Source organism: Microcaecilia unicolor, chromosome 9, assembly GCF_901765095.1.
Source record: "Microcaecilia unicolor chromosome 9, aMicUni1.1, whole genome shotgun sequence".
Classification (NCBI taxonomy): Eukaryota; Metazoa; Chordata; class Amphibia; order Gymnophiona; family Siphonopidae; genus Microcaecilia; species Microcaecilia unicolor.
The window spans coordinates 65,660,379-65,679,752 of NC_044039.1; the positions used below are offsets into that span (position 1 = coordinate 65,660,379).

A 19,374-nucleotide genomic window follows, 5' to 3' on the forward strand; every position below is an offset into this window, starting at 1 on the left:
GGGATGAGATCAGAGTACCAAGGGAAGAAGTATAGGCATACCGCCCTCGAAGGCTGAGAGGGAAGCAACGCGAGATCAGAGAAGAAGACGAACCTGCTTGCGCGTGCCCTGCGTTTTCTGCGTGCCTGCATCAATGAGTACCGCTGTCTTCACCGCCGGCCGGTTCGTCAAGACTTGGAGAGGGGAGGGGAGGGTAGGGGAGAGAGGGGACATGCAGGGCAGGGGAGAGAGAGTTGCTGGCATGGAGGGGAGGGCAGGGGAGAGAGGGGAATCGCGACCGGAAATTTAAATGGATGGCAGCGGGACCTGAATAAAAAGGTGCCGGTACGCCGTACCGCCGCGTACCGGCACAAAAAAAGCACTGCTTGCGCCACAAGTTCAAGGTAAGCTCATACTTCTCAGCCATCTCTTCCCTTTCTGCATCTTGCAGGACAGCTGGTCAAGAGGACTGCAAGAGATAGCAGTGGATTCTAATACACTGGACTCTGAGAGCCATGATTCTTTCTACCTAATTTATTGTACAGATGTCTTGTTCTCTATTGGACACACTCAGTTCTGGCTGCCTGTGGGGAGGAGAAGAGGCCCTGAGAATGGATGTGTGCATCCCTCATGGTCAAGGGCTCCCCATTCTCTGTATGTTCTCTGCATTCAAATCTTACCTCTATTTTCACCAGGTTCACGGGTATCCACAGCTGGTAGTTCTTCAAGAGATATGCCCACCCAGCCTCCCCCCACACTTTACCATACAATCATGTAGTTTGGAAGGAACAGGTGGCCTTCTGTATGGCCACACTTATGACACATATGTACCAAAGTTTCTCTGTCACACTTCACCTGTCATGCAACCCAGATTGCTGCCTCCTCTCACATCAATCCCAGCATTTGATAATATGTATTGCACAAAGTAGAGACACACACCCTGTTATATCAAAAAATATCAAACGTGTATTTAACAAAGAAAAATATAACTATTTACTAATATATTTTTGTTTTAAGGTCTCTCAAGGGAGGCCTTGTCCTCCTCCCTGCCTGGCTCTTTGCAGCGGGCTAACGAGCAGCACCAGGAGTGCTGCTCATTAGCCTGCCGCATTGCTGACACCTCCTGCCGCATCACTGACACCTGCAGCAACTGGTTTTGGGAATGCACCGGTTGCTGCAGGAGGTGCAGGGCTGGGGATGGTGTGGAGAGGGCTGGTGGTGTTGGCCCCTCCTCCTCATCCCCCTCAAGGGGAGGCATTTCGTGCCAGGGTTCTGGCCCTTCTGCTGTCTCCTCCTTCTCCTCCTCCACCACCACCACTGGTGCAGGCAGTCCTGCCTCCTCCTGCTCCTCCTGCAAAAGGATTGTCCTTGAGATCAGCACATTCAACAAGGCTTGCATAGTGCAGGAGCTGGCTAGCTGGCTGGCATGAGGCAGGAATGGGGAAAGGTGGGGTCAGTGGTGAGCCCTGGGCTATACACATGGGGTGTGAGATGTATAAGATGACATGACAGGGAACCCTGGAAGCTGGTCTGAAAAAGGAGTACACAAGATGTGTTGGCAGGGCACACTCATTCCTCAGCAGCATGTTAGCATTTTGAGTTGTGACTATGGTTGAATGACCATTTTTTTTTGGGGGGGAGGGAGGAGTGGAAGCACTATTTCTTTACATTACTTTCAAATCATGCTATGACATTCACTAAGAGCAAGAATACCATGAAACAGTATCCACCCCAGAAAGGGTGATACAGAAGTGAGGCATGTCATCTCATTCATCTCAGAGGAGGTTAGTTGGAAGTTACAGCCACACTCATGGGAGGGTAGCTGCAACCTCAGGCCTTGATCTGGGACAGAGGTGTTATGACTTATTTGCCTATTAGCCACATGGAAACTGATATTGTACACAACATTTGCATTATTAAATAAATACATTTACAAATGAGTACAGATGCCCTGTTTACAATACTTACGTCGAGCCCTGAGGCGCCGTTGCAAGCTCCTGATAAGGTTGGGGCTGTTCCACCGTATATGGCGGAATCGGCGTCTCAGGGACTCCAGGTCCCTCCGAATGCCAAAACGTCTGCAAGATACAAGTTTGTACACCAGGAGTCAGGTGATGGCCCTTCTTGCTTTCACAACACAAATTCATTTGGCAGCCAAATTGTAGAGACACACAACACTGATGATTGGGGGGGGGGGGGGGGTAACATTACATTGGTACAGGTGATGTCATTGAGGTGGACATGAGGACAGAGAGTACCATTTGTGTGCAGTATTGTAAGGATGTGGGAATGGTTTTCCTTTCTAGTACATAGATTCTATCAATGAATATGCATGTGTACATATCACTGATTACCCTTGAATTCAGTCTACAGTTAGTGTTTACAATGCTGAGGGAGCTCAAATGTGGTGCTACAGGAGGGGGACCTGATAGCCCAGGAACAGTGGGGGGTGAGAAACATGTCCTTGTTACTGTACTTTGCACTTATGAATGTTCCTTACATTTCCCTTATCTGGGTATCTGCAACTACATGTACTGTACTTGCGGAACAACCAGGTACATCAGTAATAAGGACATCATTCTCGTAGAACTGCTGAAGGATGTTCATATGACAAATGTGGGCAAGTACAGTGAATGTATTTGCTAACCTTTGTATTGGGGATGTCCTTTTGCGGTTCTGGAAGATGGGTGTCCTTTTTTACTATACTTTGGACATCCCTGATTTGGGCGTTTCGCACTGCGATGATGGAATGTCTAAGGATGTACATACTATTTTTGATTATACCTACCTGATTTTGGTCGACTTCACGAGGGCGTCCTAATTCAAACTTGGTTGACCTTTCGAAAATGCCCCTCTATGTGTTCTGTAATTTTATTCCTTATAATAGTTTCCACATTTTACCCAGCACTGAAGTCAGACTTACCGGTCTGTAATTTCCCTGATCACCCCTGGAACCTTTTTTAAAAATAGGGCTACATTGGCCACCTTCCAATCTTCAGGTACAACAGACAATTTTAATGACAGATTACTAAGAACAGATCAGCAATTTCATGTTTGAGTTATTTTAGTACCCTGGGGGTATATACCATCTGGTCCAGGTGATTTATCACTCTTGAACTTGTTGATTTGGCTTAATACATCTTCCAGGTTCACCAAGATTTCTTTTAGTTTCTCTGCATCATCACCATTGAAAACCATTTCTGGTACAGGTAAATCTCTTACATCTACTTCTGTAAGAACCAAAGTAAATAATTCATTCAATCTCTCAGCTATGGCCTTGTTCTCACTGAGTGCCCCTTTTGCTCCTTCATGATCAAACCGTCTCACAGATTCCCTCACAGGCTTTCTGCTTCAGATTTACCTAAAAACTTGTTATTATGAGCTTTTGTCTCTGTGGCAAGGTTTCTTCATAATCTCTTTTAGTCTTCTTTATCGATGCTTTGCATCTAACTTGCCAGTGTTTATGTTCCTTCTTATTTTCTTCATATACTTTTTTCCATTCCTTGAAGGATATTCTTTTGGCTATAATAGCCTCTTTCACTTAATCTTTTCACCACGCTGGCTGTCGTTTGCTCCTCTTTCCACCTTTGTTAATATGTGGAATTCATCTGGTCTGGGCTGGATGGTCATGCCTGATTTAAAGTCCTAACCTTTTTCACCATTTTCCTCATTTTATCGTAGTTGCCATTTTGAAAATTTAATGCTGCTACAGTAGATTTCCTTAGTGACTTCACTCCAGATATCAGCTCACATTTGATCATGTTATGATCAGTATTTCCCAGCGGACCCAACACCGTTACCTCTCATACTATGCCCTACATTCCATTAAAGACTAAATCTGCAATACCTCCTCCTCTTGTCAATTCTTGAACCAGTTTCTCCAAGGAGCAGCCATTTATTACATCTAGGAAATTTACCTCCCTAGCACTCCCTAGTCAATATTGGGGTAATTGAAATCACTGATATCAATATTGGAATTAGTACAATACAAATCAACTATTATCACAAGGAATTTTACCCTAAAAAGGAGATGGTACAAATTGAGATGGAATCAATTTTTAAAGTGTTGGTGGAGATACATAGACAATATTTTCGTCCTCTGGGAAGGTACCCAATGGAATTACAGAAATTTGTGGCATACCTGAATTTGTGTCATGATACTATTAAATTTGAATACAGTAGTAGTTATTCTACCATCTCCTTTTTAGATGTACAAGTGAATATAATTTAGAATAAATTGGAAACATCTGTGTTTGTGAAACCAACTGATAGAAACACAACTTTACATTTTCAGAGTATGCACCCGAGTCATTATAGAACTAATATTCCTTTTGCACAATTTTTGTGGTATCGTAAAATTTGTTCTTCAACAGAGCAATATTTTTATCAGACATCTAATTTACAACAAAAATTAGAAGAAAGAGGATATCCTAAGAACCTAGTTACTAAAGCAAGGACACGGGCATTTTATAACCATAGAGAATGGTTGTTAAACCCCTATGAACATCAAACAGAAGAAGATGAAGTGGTAACATTTGTAACGAAATATAACACACACACAAATAAAATAGTTAAAATAATTAAAAAACATGATTCTACGTTAAGGATTTATCCTTGTTTTTGAAACTTGAGAATTATGTTAGCATATCAACGACAGAGCAATTTAAGCAATTTATTATGTCCAGCAGATACGTGGAATCGACGGAACAATAATGATAATATAAAGGGACATCATAACACGTGGGCAATGCTCGGTGTGTCAAAATATGATAAATGGAGATAATTTCATGGATGTACATACTGGTAGGATGTATGTTCTTAAAGCGCTAACTAATTGTCAGTCTATGAATGTGATCTACCTTTTGAAATGTCCTTGTGATCTATACTACGTGGGACAGACATAGGAGCCAACTTTCCAAATGATTGGGGGTGCTGAATTTTTTTTAACAGGTGGTGCATTCCCCTGCCCCCTCCCTCCCCCTCGCTGCCCCCCCTCCTCCGAGTGCCAGTCCCAACCCCAGCCTGACCTCTTCTCCCACAACAGTCCTCCGCCGGTCCATTCTCGCCTTCCTGCATGCCGCCCAGAATTTTAAAACTCATCTTATCTCGGGGTCCCGGCGGCAGCAGTGAAAGGCGAGCAGGCTCGGTGCTTCAGCCTTCCCTTCTCTCTCAGCTCTGGTCACGCCCTTGCGGAAACAGAAAATGAGAGCTGGACCAGAGCTGAGAGAGAAGGGAAGGCTGAAGCGCCGAGCCTGCTCGCCTTTCACTGCTGCCACCGGGATCCAGAGGTAAGATGAGTTTTAAAATTCTGGGCAGCACGCAGGAAGGCGAGGACGGACCAGTGGAGAACTGAGGGAGAAGAGGGCGGACACCGGGCAGATGGGCTGGCTAGGAAGGGAACTTCCGACTTCTGGCGGGTGCAGAGCTGGTCCTAGGGTTTCTGGTGCCCTCCTGCAGCCTATTAGTCGGTGCCCCTACCCATCCAGGGGTGGAATCACTATGGCTCCGCCCCTACAGTAGTCACACCCCTTTTACCAGCCATGGCGTCATTGAAAATGTTACACCAGTATAGAAGAAAAATAACTTGTGTTTTTTTTGTTTTCATTATAAATAATTTCTGTAAGCTGTTACAGCTCCATTATACTCTAAATGACACAAATCAGATTAGCATATGAGAACAGACAGTCTTGCCAACTCTGAAAAACAATGTGTTAGCAAATCTCAGAATCTAACAAACACATCCCTAGTCAGACACTTGGCCTTGCAGTCACACATGCAGAACAGAGCTAGCCCCTCTTCAAATTCTTCAAAAATTAACCTGAAATGCTAAGAAGTTAGACCCTGCATGCAGCACAATACCAGACAAACAGAAAGAAACACATTGCTATACATTGCAAAATAAGACAGCAGATGTAAATTCTCAAAGTGGACATATTACAAACACTAAAATGAAAATAAAATGATTTTTTTCTACCTTTGTTGTCTGATGACTTTGTTTTCCTGATCATGCTGGCCCAGTATCTGATTCTGCTGCTATCTGTCCTCTTAACTCCGTTTCCAGGGCTTCCTTTCCATTTATTTCTTTACTTTCCTCCTTTCGTCTTCATTTCTTGCTCTATATCCATAAGAAAAAGCTGGGTCCTCCTCTCTCCCCTGCCCCCTCCATGCTCCATCCATCCATATCCAGCAATTCTTCTCTCTCCCTACCCTCCTCTCCATGACAAGCAATTTCTCTTCTCTCCCTGGGCCCTGTTCTCCCATCCATGTCCATCCGTGCTCCTCTGTCCCCTGCCCACCTCCATCCATCTATATCAAGCAATTCTCCTCTCTCCCTGGGCCCTGTCCTCCCATCCATGTCCATCCGTGCTCCTCTGTCCCCTGCCCACCTCCATCCAGCCATATCAAGCAATTTCTCCTCTCTCCATGGGCCCTCTCCTCCCATCCATGCCCATCCGTGCTCCTCTGTCCCCTGCCCACCTCCATCCAGCCATATCAAGCAATTTCTCCTCTCTCCCTGGGCCCTGCCCTCCCATCCATGTCTATCGATGCTCCTCTGTCCCCTGCCCACCTCCATCCATCCATCTCAAGCAATTCTCCTCCCTTCCCTCCCTGTACAGCAATTTCTCAGCTCTCCCTGGGCCCTGCCCTCCCCTCCCATACAGATCCCATCCATCAATGCTTCGCGCCCTACCCGCCCCTCTTCTCTAAATTTTTTAAATTTACCTCCATCGCAGCAGCTGAGCCTGCGCAGCGTCAGTGAAAGCGCTGCCCCCTAGCTCTCCCTTCGCTCGTTCGTTCCTGTCAGTGTCCCGCCTTCTCTGACATCATTTCCGAGAGGGCGGGACACTGACAGGGAATGAACGAGCGAAGCGAAGACTAGCGGGCAGCGCTTTCACTGACGAGTGTTAGCTGCTGCGACGTCAGAGGGGTAAGCGGCGCCCCCCGCCCCCTGCCTGGGCGGGTGAAAACATTGGGGGTGCTCGAGCACCCCACAGCACCTACGGAGTCGGCGCCTATGGGGGACAGATATCCGAATGTTGAAAACACGGTTGATTGAGCATAGACACTGAATACAGGCAAAAAAACTTATGAACCTTTAGTTTCTCATTGCCTATTGAAACAACATGAGTTTTCAGACTTACAATGCATGGTCTTGGAACAGATTCAAGTGACAGAGCGAAGAGGAGATGTCAAGAGAATGTTAAGACAAAAGGGACAGAGATGGATATATTTATTGCAAACAGTAATCCCTAAAGGTCTAAATATAGTGGAAAGCATTTCTCTGAAGGGATTGTTTATTTGTGAAGCTCTAATGCTGATTAAAGTCTTTAATGGTATACGTCAATGAGGAAGTTGGTGGAGATGGAGGAAATGACGTATATATGGTGAAGTGAAGTCTCCCAAAAGCCAAAGACACCAGGAAGAGGCTACTAGCGTGGTGATTCCGAGAAACTTGGGATAGAAATTATGGATGCAGTGTTTAGCCCTTGAAACAGCCCAATAGTGGCGAAACAGGGTTCTCCTGTTGGGCTTTATGGTTAACGTATGCTGTTGAAGATTATGCAGATTGGTTGCACCACTACTATCCAAGTTAAGTAATGAGTTAAGGTTTATTTCACCGGAGGAATGGGCGTTTTATTGAGCCTCTACCATAAGGTATTGTGAAAGGTGTATTTACATATAATTCATGAATAAGAAGAGTGGAGTTTTTTTTGTGAAGACTAGTGATTGAAGAGGAGTACTCTAGATATTGAAAGGTTTTCCTTTAAAGAGACAACTCCATGGTTTCTGAAGTCTTTTTTTCTCCACATTTATATTCATGTAGAATTGTGACTTTATACCTCCAATACTGGGTTTCATAGGGTAGAATTCTTGGTAATTGAAATCATCCATTATTATACTTTTGCCCACTTTGCCAGCTTTCCTAATTTCTATAAACATTTCCTCATCTGTCTGTTTGTTCAGTTCTTCACACATGGAATTTGTATCCTTAAGGATTCCATGCTGCTATCTGTTTCATGTAGAATGTAGAACGTTTATCTTGTTTGTGTGTCCCATGGTCATTTTACTTTTTGAATGAGTGAAAAATCTATTCACTTTTACCCGTACTATACCACTCAGGATTTTATAGACCTCAAGCATATCTTCCTTCAACCGTTTCTTTTCAAAGCTGAAAAGCCGTAACCTCTTTAGCCTTTCCTCACATGAGAGGAGCTCCATCCCCTTTATCATTTTGCTTGCTCTTCTTTGAACCTTTTCTAATTCTGCTATATCTGTTTTGAGATACAGTAACAAGAATTGAATGCAATACTCAGTGTGGTTGCAACATGGAGTGATACAGAGGAATTATAATATTTTTGGTCTTATTTTGCATCTCTTTATTTATAATTCCTAACAACCTGTTTTTAGGCTTCTAGCATTTGTATGTAGTACTACTACAAATGCTCGCAGTCTAAGCAATAAAGTTCATGACCTTCAAGCCCTGATGTTGGAGGCAGGCTTAGACATTGTTGCAATCACGGAGACATGGCTCAATGGTTCCCATGAATGGGATGCAAAAATACCAGGCTATAATCTATTTAGGAAGGATAGAGATGGTCATAAAGGTGGAGGAATAGCTCTGTATGTGTGAAATGATATCACAGCGGCTGAAATGACAGGGGCCTGGGGAAAGGAAGAAGCGATATGGACAATATGTTTTTTCTAGCGAAAAAGGTGCCGGTACTTAAATGCCAATCCACCCTTCAGGGGTGGGGTGATCACTGAGGGACCCACCCCACAATAGCCAGGCCCCCTGCAACCAGTCACAGAATCTATGACAAAGGCAGAATTGGTGTGTAGAGCCTGAGCTCTTTCATTAAAACTTGGGGACCATGGGTCAAATTTAGCAGACAACAGAAAAGGTGCCGGTACTCAGTACCCCCAAGTACCCCCTCAAAAAAAGCCCTGGATCACCTTAAAAAGAGATGATAGAACCTCTGTCCACATGGGTGTTGTCTTCAGACCTCTGACACAATTGGAGGAACTAGATAAAGATCTGATCACAGATATTCAAAAGTTGGGAAAGAAGAGAGAGGTGCTGTTGCTAGGAGATTTCAATCTGCCGGATGTAGATTGCAAGGTTCCATCTGCGGAATCGGAAAGAAGTAGAGAGATCGTGGATGCTTTTCAAAGTGTTCTGCTCAGACAAAAGGTGACAGAACCCACGAGGGAGGGAGCGACACTGGATCTGGTGCTCACAAATGGGGATAGTGTGTCAAATGTCCGAGTGGGTGCCCACCTGGGCAGCAGTGACCATCAAACAGTTTGGTTTGATATGACAGCAGAAGTGGAGGGCAGCCACTCAAAACTCAAAGTCCTGGATTTCAAGCATGCTGACTTTAGTAAAGTGGGGAATACCTGAGGAAGGAGCTCATGGGCTTGGAGGACGAACGAAGTGGCAGGACAGTGGTCCAGGCTGAAAGAAGCTATCAATATGGCCACAAACCTTTATGTAAGGAGAGTAAATAAAAGCAAGAGAAAAAGGAAACTGATATGGTTCTCCAAGCAAGTGGCTGAGAAAATAAAGGCTAAAGAGTTGGCTTTCCTGAAATACAGAAAAGAAGAGGAACACGGATAGGAACACCGGATGAAACTGAAAGAAGCCAAGAAAGAGATACGTCCGGCGAAAGCGCACGCAGAGGAACAAATGGCTAGAAAGGTAAGGAGGGGTGACAAAAATGTCTTCAGGTATATTAGTGAAAGGAGGAAGACTAAAAAGGGAATTGTGAGACTGAAAGATGCTGCGAACCGCTATGTAGATAATGATGAAGAAAAAGCAAATTTGCTAAATAGATACTTTTGTTCTGTTTTCACAGAAGAAAATCCGGGAGAAGGACCACAATTGACTGACAAAAGTACATATGAGAATGGAGTGGATATAGCACTGTTCACGGAAGAGAGTGTGTATGAAGAACTTGAAAATTTAAAGGTGGACAAAGCCATGGGACCGGATGGGATCCACCCTAGGATATTGAGGGAGCTCAGAGAGGTTCTGGCGGGTCCTCTTAAAGATTTGTTCAGTAAATCCTTGGAGACGGAAGAGGTTCCATGGGATTGGAGAACAGCGAATGTGGTCCCTCTTCACAAAAGTGGTGATAGGGAAGAAGCTGGAAACTACAGGCTGGTAAGCCTCACTTCGGTTATTGGAAAAGTAATGGAGTGTGGTAGCCGTGTTAGTCCACTCTTAAGGTTATCAATAGAAATCAAACAAAATAAAACATGGAAAAGAAATAAGATGATACCTTTTTATTGGACATAACTTAATACATTTCTTGATTAGCTTTCGAAGGTTGCCCTTCTTCGTCAGATCTGACAAAGAAGGGCAACCTTCGAAAGTAATCAAGAAATGTATTAAGTTATGTCCAATAAAAAAGGTATCATCTTATTTTCTTTCCATGTTTTATTTTGTTTGATTCTATTGATAACCTGGAAAAGTAATGGAAGCGATGCTGAAGGAAAGGATAGTGAATTTCTTGGAAGCCAAATAATTGGCAAGATCTGAGACAACATGGTTTTACCAAAGGTAAATCGTGCCAACAAATCTCATTGAATTCTTTGTCTGGGTGACCGGAGAATGAATCAGGGACGTGCTATAGACGTAATCTACTTAGATTTCAGCAAAGCTTTTGACACGGTTCCCCACAGGAGGCTCTTAAATAAACTGGACAGGCTGAAGATAGGACCTGAAGTGGTGACCTGGATTAGGAATTGGTTGATGGACAGCCGCCAGAGGTGGTGGTTAATGGAATTTGCTCGGATGAGGGAAGGTGAGTAGTGGAGTGCCTCAGGGATTGGTGCTGGGGTCGATTCTGTTCAATATATTTGTGAGTGACATTGCCGAAGGGTTAGAGGTAAAGTTTGCCTTTTGCGGATGATACTAAGATTTGTAACAGAGTGGACACCCAGGAGGGAGTGGAAAACATGAAAAAGGATCTGCAGAAGCTAGAAGAATGGTCTAAGGTTTGGCAATTAAAATTCAATGCGAAGAAATGCAAAGTGATGCACTTAGGGAGTAGAAATCCACGGGAGACTTATGTGTTAGGCGATGAGAGTCTGATATGTACAGACGGGGAGAGGGATCTTGGGGTAATAGTATCTGAGGATCTGAAGGCTATGAAACAGTGTGACAAGGCGGTGGCCATAGCTAGAAGGTTGCTGGGCTGTATAGAGAGAGGTGTGACCGGCAGAAGAAAGGAGGTGTTGATGCCCCTGTATAAGTCATTGGTGAGGCCCCACCTGGAGTATTTGTGTTCACTTTTGGAGGCCATATCTCGCTAAGGATGTAAAAAGAATGAAGCGGTGCAAAGAAACGCTACAAAAACTGGTATTAGATTTGAGTTACAAGACGTATGAAGAGAGACTTTTGACCTGAAACATGTATACTGTGACAAGGCTACATCCCAGATGGATAGAATGAAGCAGCAAAATCCTAAACTACAGCTACCAGAAGTCATTGGAGGAGGGTAGAGGGTGATCATGAAAGAAGCAAACACATTTCCAGTCCCAGCAGGAGGAGTCCTGGGGATAGGCAAGCTGGCCATATAAGTACATAAGCACTGCCACACTGGGAAAAGACCAAAGGTCCATCAAGCCCAGCACTCTGTCTCTGACAGCGGCCAATCCAGGCCCCAAGAACCTGGCAAAAACCCAAAATTTAATAACGATCAATGGACTTTTCCTTCAGGAATTTGTCCTGACCCCCTTTAAACTCAGCAAGGCCAGCTGCTGTCACTTCCTTCTCCGGCAATGAGTTCCAGAGTCTAACTACACACTGAGTAAAGAAAACTTTTCTCGATTTGTTTTTAAACCTACCACATTCTAATTTCATCTTTTGTCCCCTGGTTCTATTATTGTTAGAAAGCGTAAACAAACGCTTCACATCTGTCCGCTCTATCCCACTCAATTATTTGTTAGACCTCTATCATATCACCCCTCAGCCGCCTTTTCTCCAGGCTAAAGAGTCCTAGTCTTCTTAACCTCTCCTCATAGGGTAGTCGTCCATCCCTTTTATCATTTTTGTCGCCCCTTCTCTACACCTTCTCCAATTCCTTCTATCTTTTTTGAGATGAGGCGACCAGAACTGAACACAGTACTCCAGGTGCGGTCGCACCATGGAGCGATATAATGGCATTATAACATCCTCATGCTTGTTTTCCATCCCTTTTCTAATAATACTCAACATTCTGTTCGCTTTTTTAGCCGCCACAGCACATTGAGCTGAAGATTTCAACGTCCTATCCACGATGACTCCCAGATCCCTTTCTCGGTCCGTAACTCCTAAAGCGGAACCTTGCATGACATAGCTGTAATTCGGGTTCCTCCTTCCCACATGCATCACTTTGCACTTGTCAACGTTGAACTTCATCTGCCATTTGGACGCCCAATCCCCCAGTCTCACGAGGTCTTCTTGTAATCTATCACACTCCTCCCGCGATGAGACGACCCTGGATAACTTTGTATCATCTGCGAATTTAATTACCTCACTAGTTACTCCCATCACAAGGTCATTTATAAATATGTTAAAAAGCAGCGGTCCCAGCACAGACCCCTGAGGGACCCCACTAACTACCCCTCTCCATCGAGAATAATGACCATTCAACCCTACTCTCTGCTTCCTATCTTTTAACCAGCTCTTAATCCATAATAATACACTGCCTCCGATCCCATGACTCTCCAGTTTCCTTTGGAGTCTTTCACGAGGCACTTTGTCAAACGCCTTCTGAAAATCTAGATATACAATATCCACCGGCTCCCCTTTGTCCACATGTTTGTTCACCCTCTCGAAAAAATGCAGTAGATTTGTGAGGCAAGACTTCCCTTCACTAAATCCGTGATGACTTTGTCTCAGTAGCCTATGCTTTTGTTTGTGCTCTGTAATTTTATTCTTAATAATAGCCTCCACCATTTTTCCCAGCACCGACGTCAGACTCACCAGTCTATAATTTCCCGAATCTCCTCTGGAACCCTTTTTAAAACTCGGCGTTACATTGGCCACCCTCCAATCTTCCGGTACCAAACCTGATTTTAGGGATAAATTGCATATTACTAAAGGTGGCTCCACAAGTTCATTTTTCAGCTCTATTAATACTCCTGGGATGAATACCATCTGGTCCCGGTGATTTACTACTTTTCAGTTTGCAGAACTGCCCCATTACGTCCTCCAAGTTCACAAAGAAATCATTTAGTCTTTCTGACTCGTCCGTTTCAAATACCTTTTCCGGCACCGGTATCCCTCCCAAATCCTCCTCAGTGAATACCGAAGCAAAGAATTAATTTAATTTCTCCGCTACAGCTTTGTCTTCCCTGATCGCCCCTTTAACACCACAGTCTTCCAGCGGCCCTACCGATTCTTTAGCCGGCTTCCTGCTTTTAATATACCTAAAAATATTTTTGCTATGTGTTTTCGCTTCTAACGCTAACTTTTTTTCAAAGTCCTTCTTAGCCCTCCTTATCCATATACCGTCTCCGACCACAAGAGGGAGGGAAAATGAAGGAGCCCAGTTCCCCTGGACCCGCAATCAGTATATCATGCAGCCCACCTGTAATAGAGAGGGATGGGGTGAGAAGCAGGATTGGATGGATTGGATGGAAGAGGGGGTTAATCAGGCTAGGCAGGAGGAAGAAACCTCAATGGAATGGGAGCTTGAGAGCACTGAGGAGCGCAGCACCTGAAGGTTTGCAAATCTACATTGTCTTGGAATTTATTTTGATTTAAACCCTGTTTAAATAGAGAAGCCTGTTTTCTTTTGTGGGACCTGTTTGCTTTGGGGAAACCCTGAATGATGGAAAGTTTGCTGGGATAATTACAAACCTGTTTCCCAACTGAAACCTGATTATTTTGAGAAACTCTGTTGAATTTGAAAGGCTTGTTTATGAAGGAGGACTGCCTGGTGGGAAGGGGGAAATCCTGCTTGGGGGCAAGTACTGTTTGTTTGCTACTGACTTTGGCAAAAAGGAGGAATTTCAAAAGGACTATTGCATCCCCCTCAGGGAAGGGGGCAGGTGTACTAAGCAAGGCAGAACAGCCCTGCCTGAGAAGCCCTAACCCAGGGCTCTGGAGTGAAGTTTTAGTCATTAACCTGGAAAATAAAGGAATGTTTTGAAGTATCCACTGGTGGCAGTTTGTGAAGATCTTGCTATTCGCGGGAGGTGGCTTCCTCCCTCATACCGGAGCAGAAGGCCCATTTACAATAGTCTGGAGGAAAGGAGAAACAGGGGTGATATGATACAGATGTTCAAATATTTGAAAGGTATTAATCCACAAACAAACCTTTTCCATAGATGGGAAGGTGGTAGAACTAGACCACATGAAATGAGATTGAAGGGGGGCAGACTCAAGAAAAATGTCAGGAAGTATTTTTTCACGGAGAGAGTAGTGGATACTTGGAATGTCCTCCCGCGGTAGGTGGTAGAGATGAAAATGGTAACGGAATTCAAAAATGCGTGGGATAAACATAAAGGAATCCTGTTCAGAAGGAATAGATCCTCAGAAGCTTAGCGGAGATTGGGTGGCAGAGCCGGTGGTGGGAGGCGGGGCTAGTGGTTGGGAGGAGAGTCTAGTGCTAGGCAGACTTCTACGGTCTGAGCCCGAAAATAGCAGATACAAATCAAAGTCAGGTATACACATAAAGTAGCACGTATGAATTTATCTTGTTGGGCAGACTAGATGGACCGTACAGGTCTTTCTCTGCCGTCATCTACTATGTTACTATGTAATCATTTCTTTAATGCTACTAGATGTACACAACGCTGTACACAGGTACTTTCTTTGTCCCTAAATTGCTTACAATTTAAGTTTTTTGTATCTGGGGCAATGGAGGGTTAAGTTGTGTCCAAGGTCACAAGGAGCTGCAATGGGAATCAAACCCAGGTTGCCCGGATTAAAGCCCACTGTGCTAACCATTAGGCTATTCCTCCACTCAAGCTGGGTTTTTTTCCTTCCATCTACAAGCTGCTTGGAAGTTGATGGATATAGTTTGTTTTCCCATTAAACACTCCTGGTTTTCTTTCACCATTATTGAAACATCTCTATTGGGTTTCCCTAAAGATCCTGTTTCAATAGTATCCTTCAAGGATACTCCACATTGAGCCATGCTCTCTTGGGTGACTGTCAGCGTCCCCTCCGCCCATTTTAGTTTAAAAACTGCTCTCCTTTTTAACTGGTTAAGGTGGAGTCCATCATTTTTGAACAGGCTCCCCCTTTCCCTGAATGTTGCCCCGTTTCTAACAAATCTGAATCCCTCATCCCTGTGCTCATGCCCAGTCCAGGGAGCAGAAACATCAGAGGGGGGAAGATGGAAGGAGAAGGAAGAGCTGTCAGCTGCCTCTCTATCACCGCCTGCGTCAGGGGCTTCATGTGGAGGTTAGCAGCGAGACCAGGTAGCTCTTGGCCATCAGTGCAAGGACAGGTACATGAGAGTCTTATTTTTTCTTTGTTAATTGAGTGCAGAGCAGGCCAAGCATTTATAAAATGGGACATTTTAGTTGTAGCATATGGGCGGGCGCTGCCTCGGGTCTCTTCATGCAGCCAGCTGAAAAGTGCTTCTCCTGCCAGCTGAAAAATGATTCTCCTGTCTCTTTAACACTCTAACACCAGCTGCTGAGAGAGAAATCTATCTTAACACTTCATGGAAACAAATTATTGTGCATGCCACTGAAAAACAACTGATATTTTTTAAAATCAAAATGAGTGTTCCTCAGTTATATGCTATCAGTTAAGGGGCTTTCCCTAAAACCAAGTTCTTACATGATGCTCTCACCAGCTCTGCTCCTCTCAATAAAACATGCATTGCTTAAGGTAGGACACAATCACACCAAGTAATTTTAGTGTTCATTTTGCTTATTTTAGAGAAACTGAACAGCTCAACTAAAGCAATTACTTCAGCAGTGAATATGCTGTAGGATGGAGAATGAATTCTGTATGGTGGAGAGAAAATCTATGCCTTTCCAAAGCATGAGCCTTTCTAGGATTCTTCCAAAGTTTATAATGGCTGCAGTTAAATTTTGGGAAACTTTCTCATGTGGACTGATCCAGTATTCCAGCAGGGGAGGAAAGAAAGAAGGAAGGAAGGAAGGAAGGGGAGAGGAAGTACAGTGTCTACAGTTTTAATAGATGGTAGAGTTCTGAAGGTCAATTTTGACATAAACAAATACACTCTACTGCACTGTCCAAGGTGTGTAGCTAGGCACAAGTGCTTTTCAACTCCTCAAGGTTATTTTTTTTATTCTGACAATGTCAACAAATATTTTCAAAGCCATGTCATACCAAGGACTGTAATATCTGCTTCAGGAATTGTAAAATCACAATCTCCCATTTTTCCCAGTATAACTATATGTCTAGCATGACCTAGTTGCCTGAGAGCCCCTGGCTATGCAACACAGGCAGGGCTTAGCTATTGACTCACAAATGCTTCTCCAGATAGAAGGCAATTTGCAATCTGGCAACTGCAGGAGGCTAAGAGATTTCTCATCAGTGGCAGGCCATGTCCCTACTTTCTTAGCCTCCCCAAGCCTCTTATAGCAGGCGCCTATGGGGCAGGTCCTGGCTTCTATAATGTAAAGGCAGCTATTTCTTTGCTGCTATTTATTTATTTTGACATTTATACCCCATATTGTCCTGAACATGCTCAAGTTCAATGTGACTTACAATAAATAAAACAACAGACAAGGCTTACAATAACATAAGCAACATATCAAGTAAGAGCAGAATAGCACAAATAGATACAAATAAGAACTAAATAATAAACCACTGATGGCCAGTTACAATCTAACACACTCCATCAATGGGTAGAAACCTCTCAAAGAGGTCAGTTTTCAGTCTTTTGTGAAATACCAAGTCATCAAGCTGACTCTTGATTGCCATTGGCAGTGAGTTCTACTCAGTGCTTTTTTTTGTAGAAAAAAAGGTGCCGGTACTCATTATGAGCGGGGTCACCACATATGCCTCCACCCCTAGTATAGCCACACCCACATTGGCCACACCCTTTATACCAGCCATGGCGCATATAAACAGACATCATTGAAAATATTATACTAGTATAGGAGAAAAAAATAACGTGATTTTTTGTCATTATAAATAATTTCTGCAAGCTGTTTTTCTATCCATATTGGTCCCAGTCTCTGATTCTCCTGCTCTCTATCTACATAAGTACATACCGTATTTTTCGGACTATAAGACGCACCGGACCATAAGACGCACCTAGGTTTTAGAGGAGGGAAATAGGAAAATTTTTTTTTTCCTTTTTTCCCTCCTCTAAAACCTAGGTGCTCCGGTGCGTCTTGTCCGAATCCCTCCCTCCGAGTTCAGGATCGCCCTCCCCCCGGCCCTGTCACCACTTCTCCCTACTCACGCGATCTTCCCTGGTGGTCTAGTGACGTCGGGGCAGGAAAGAGCCCCCTCTTTCCTGCCCAGCGCGCTGCTCGCTCTCCATCCTCCTGTATGCATTGCTGCCTGACGGTCTCGGCGAGATTCAAAATGGCCGCCGAGAATTGAAGTCTCGGCGGTCATTTTGAATCTGGCCGAGACCGTCAGGCTGCATACAGGAGGATGGAGAGCAGCGCGCTGGGCAGGAAAGTGGGTGCTCTTTCCTGCCCCGACGTCACTAGACCACCAGGGAAGATTGTGTGAGTAGGGAGAAGTGGTGACAGGGCCGGGGGGGGGGGGGGGGGGGGGGGGCGATCCCGAACTCGGAGGGAGGGAGGGAAATCTCTACCTTCGGACTATAAGACGCACCCCCCATTTTCCTCCCAAATTTGGGGGGAAAAAAAGTGCGTCTTATAGTCCGAAAAATACGGTAAGTAATGCCCACCATGGGAAAGACCAAGGGTTCATCCTGTCCACTGACAGCAGCCAATCCAGGCCAAGGGCACCTGGCGAGCTTCCCAACAGTACAAACATTCTATACGTGTTAACCTCCATTTTCAGGGCTTCCTTTCCATTTATTTCTTTACTTTCCTCCTTTCTTCTTCATTTCTGCGGACCTTGCATGATCTAGCTGTAATTCAGATTCCTCTTACCCACATGCATCAACTTTGCACTTGTCAACATTGACCTTCATCTGCCACTTGGACGCCCAATCCCCCAGTCTCGCGAGGTCCTCCTGAAATCTTTCACCATTCCTCCTGCGACTTGAGACCCTGAATAATTTTGTGTCATCTGCGAATTTAATTACCTCACTAGTTACTCCCATCTCTAGGTCATTTATAAATATGTTAAAAGCAGCGGTCCCAACACAGACCCCTGCAGGACCCCACTAACTACCCTTCTCCCACTGAGAATACTGACCATTCAACCCTACTCTTTGCTTCCTATCTTTCAACCAGCTCTTAAATCCATAGTAATACCCTACCTCCGATCCCATGACTCTCCAGTTTCCTCAGGAGTCTTTCATGAGGCACTTGATCAAACGCCTTTTTGAAATCCGAAACACAATATCCACAGGCTCCCCATTGTCCACATGTTTGTTCACGCCCTCAAAAAAATGCAGTAGATTGGTGAGGCAAGACTTCCCTTCACTAAATCTGTGCTGACTTTTTCTCATCAGCCCATGTTTTTGTACGTGCTCTGCAATTTTATTCTTGAGAATAGCCTCTACCATTTTGCCCGGTACCAACGTCAGACTCACTGGTCTATAATTTCCCGGATCTCCTCTGGAACCCTTTTTAAAAATCGGCGTAACATTGGCTACCCTCCAGTCTTCCGGTACCACACTCGATTTTAGGGATAGATTGCATATTACTAACAGTAGCTCAGTTCTATTAATACTCTGGGATGAATACCATCAGGTCCTGGTGATTTACTACTCTTCAGTTTGCAGAACTGACCCATTACATCCTCCATGTTTACAGAGAATTCGTTTAGTTTCTCCGACTCGCCCGCTTCTAATATGTTTTATGGCACCGGTGTCCCTCCCAAATCCTCCTCGGTGAAGACCGAAGCAAAGAATTCATTTAATTTCTCTGCTACAGCTCGGTCTTCCCTGATCGTGTCTTTTGATTTAGCGTCAGAAGTTTTTCCATCCATGTCTTCTAAGCTACCAGTGGCTTTAATTGCTGTACCTGTACAATCGGACAATCTCTGGCACAGGCACCCATTCTTGGTGTCTGCAGTGTCTAGGGCCTGACCTATAGCCCTGCTAATTGTGTCCCTTGTCTTCGTATGAAGAAAGGATGCAATGTCCGAAAGGTTCATCGATAGAAGATTTTTGGAGCCAAGTCCAGGTCCTCCAGTCGAAGACAGCATGACATCAGGAGCATGTCTTGAGACCCAGAGACACTGGAAGCCAGTAGTGCATTGAGTGGGTCTCCACCCGCCTCATCGCTAACTGCTGGACAGGGACCGGCCAGCATCAGACC

At 44.5% G+C, this 19,374-nt stretch overlaps 1 protein-coding gene across 3 annotated transcripts in view; it reads right to left on the reverse strand.

The window, feature by feature from the left end:
• Positions 1–19,374, reverse strand: part of WNT7B (Wnt family member 7B) — a 740,164-nt gene that overhangs the window by 71,551 nt on the left and 649,239 nt on the right. The gene's annotated exons all lie outside the window — the stretch shown is intronic.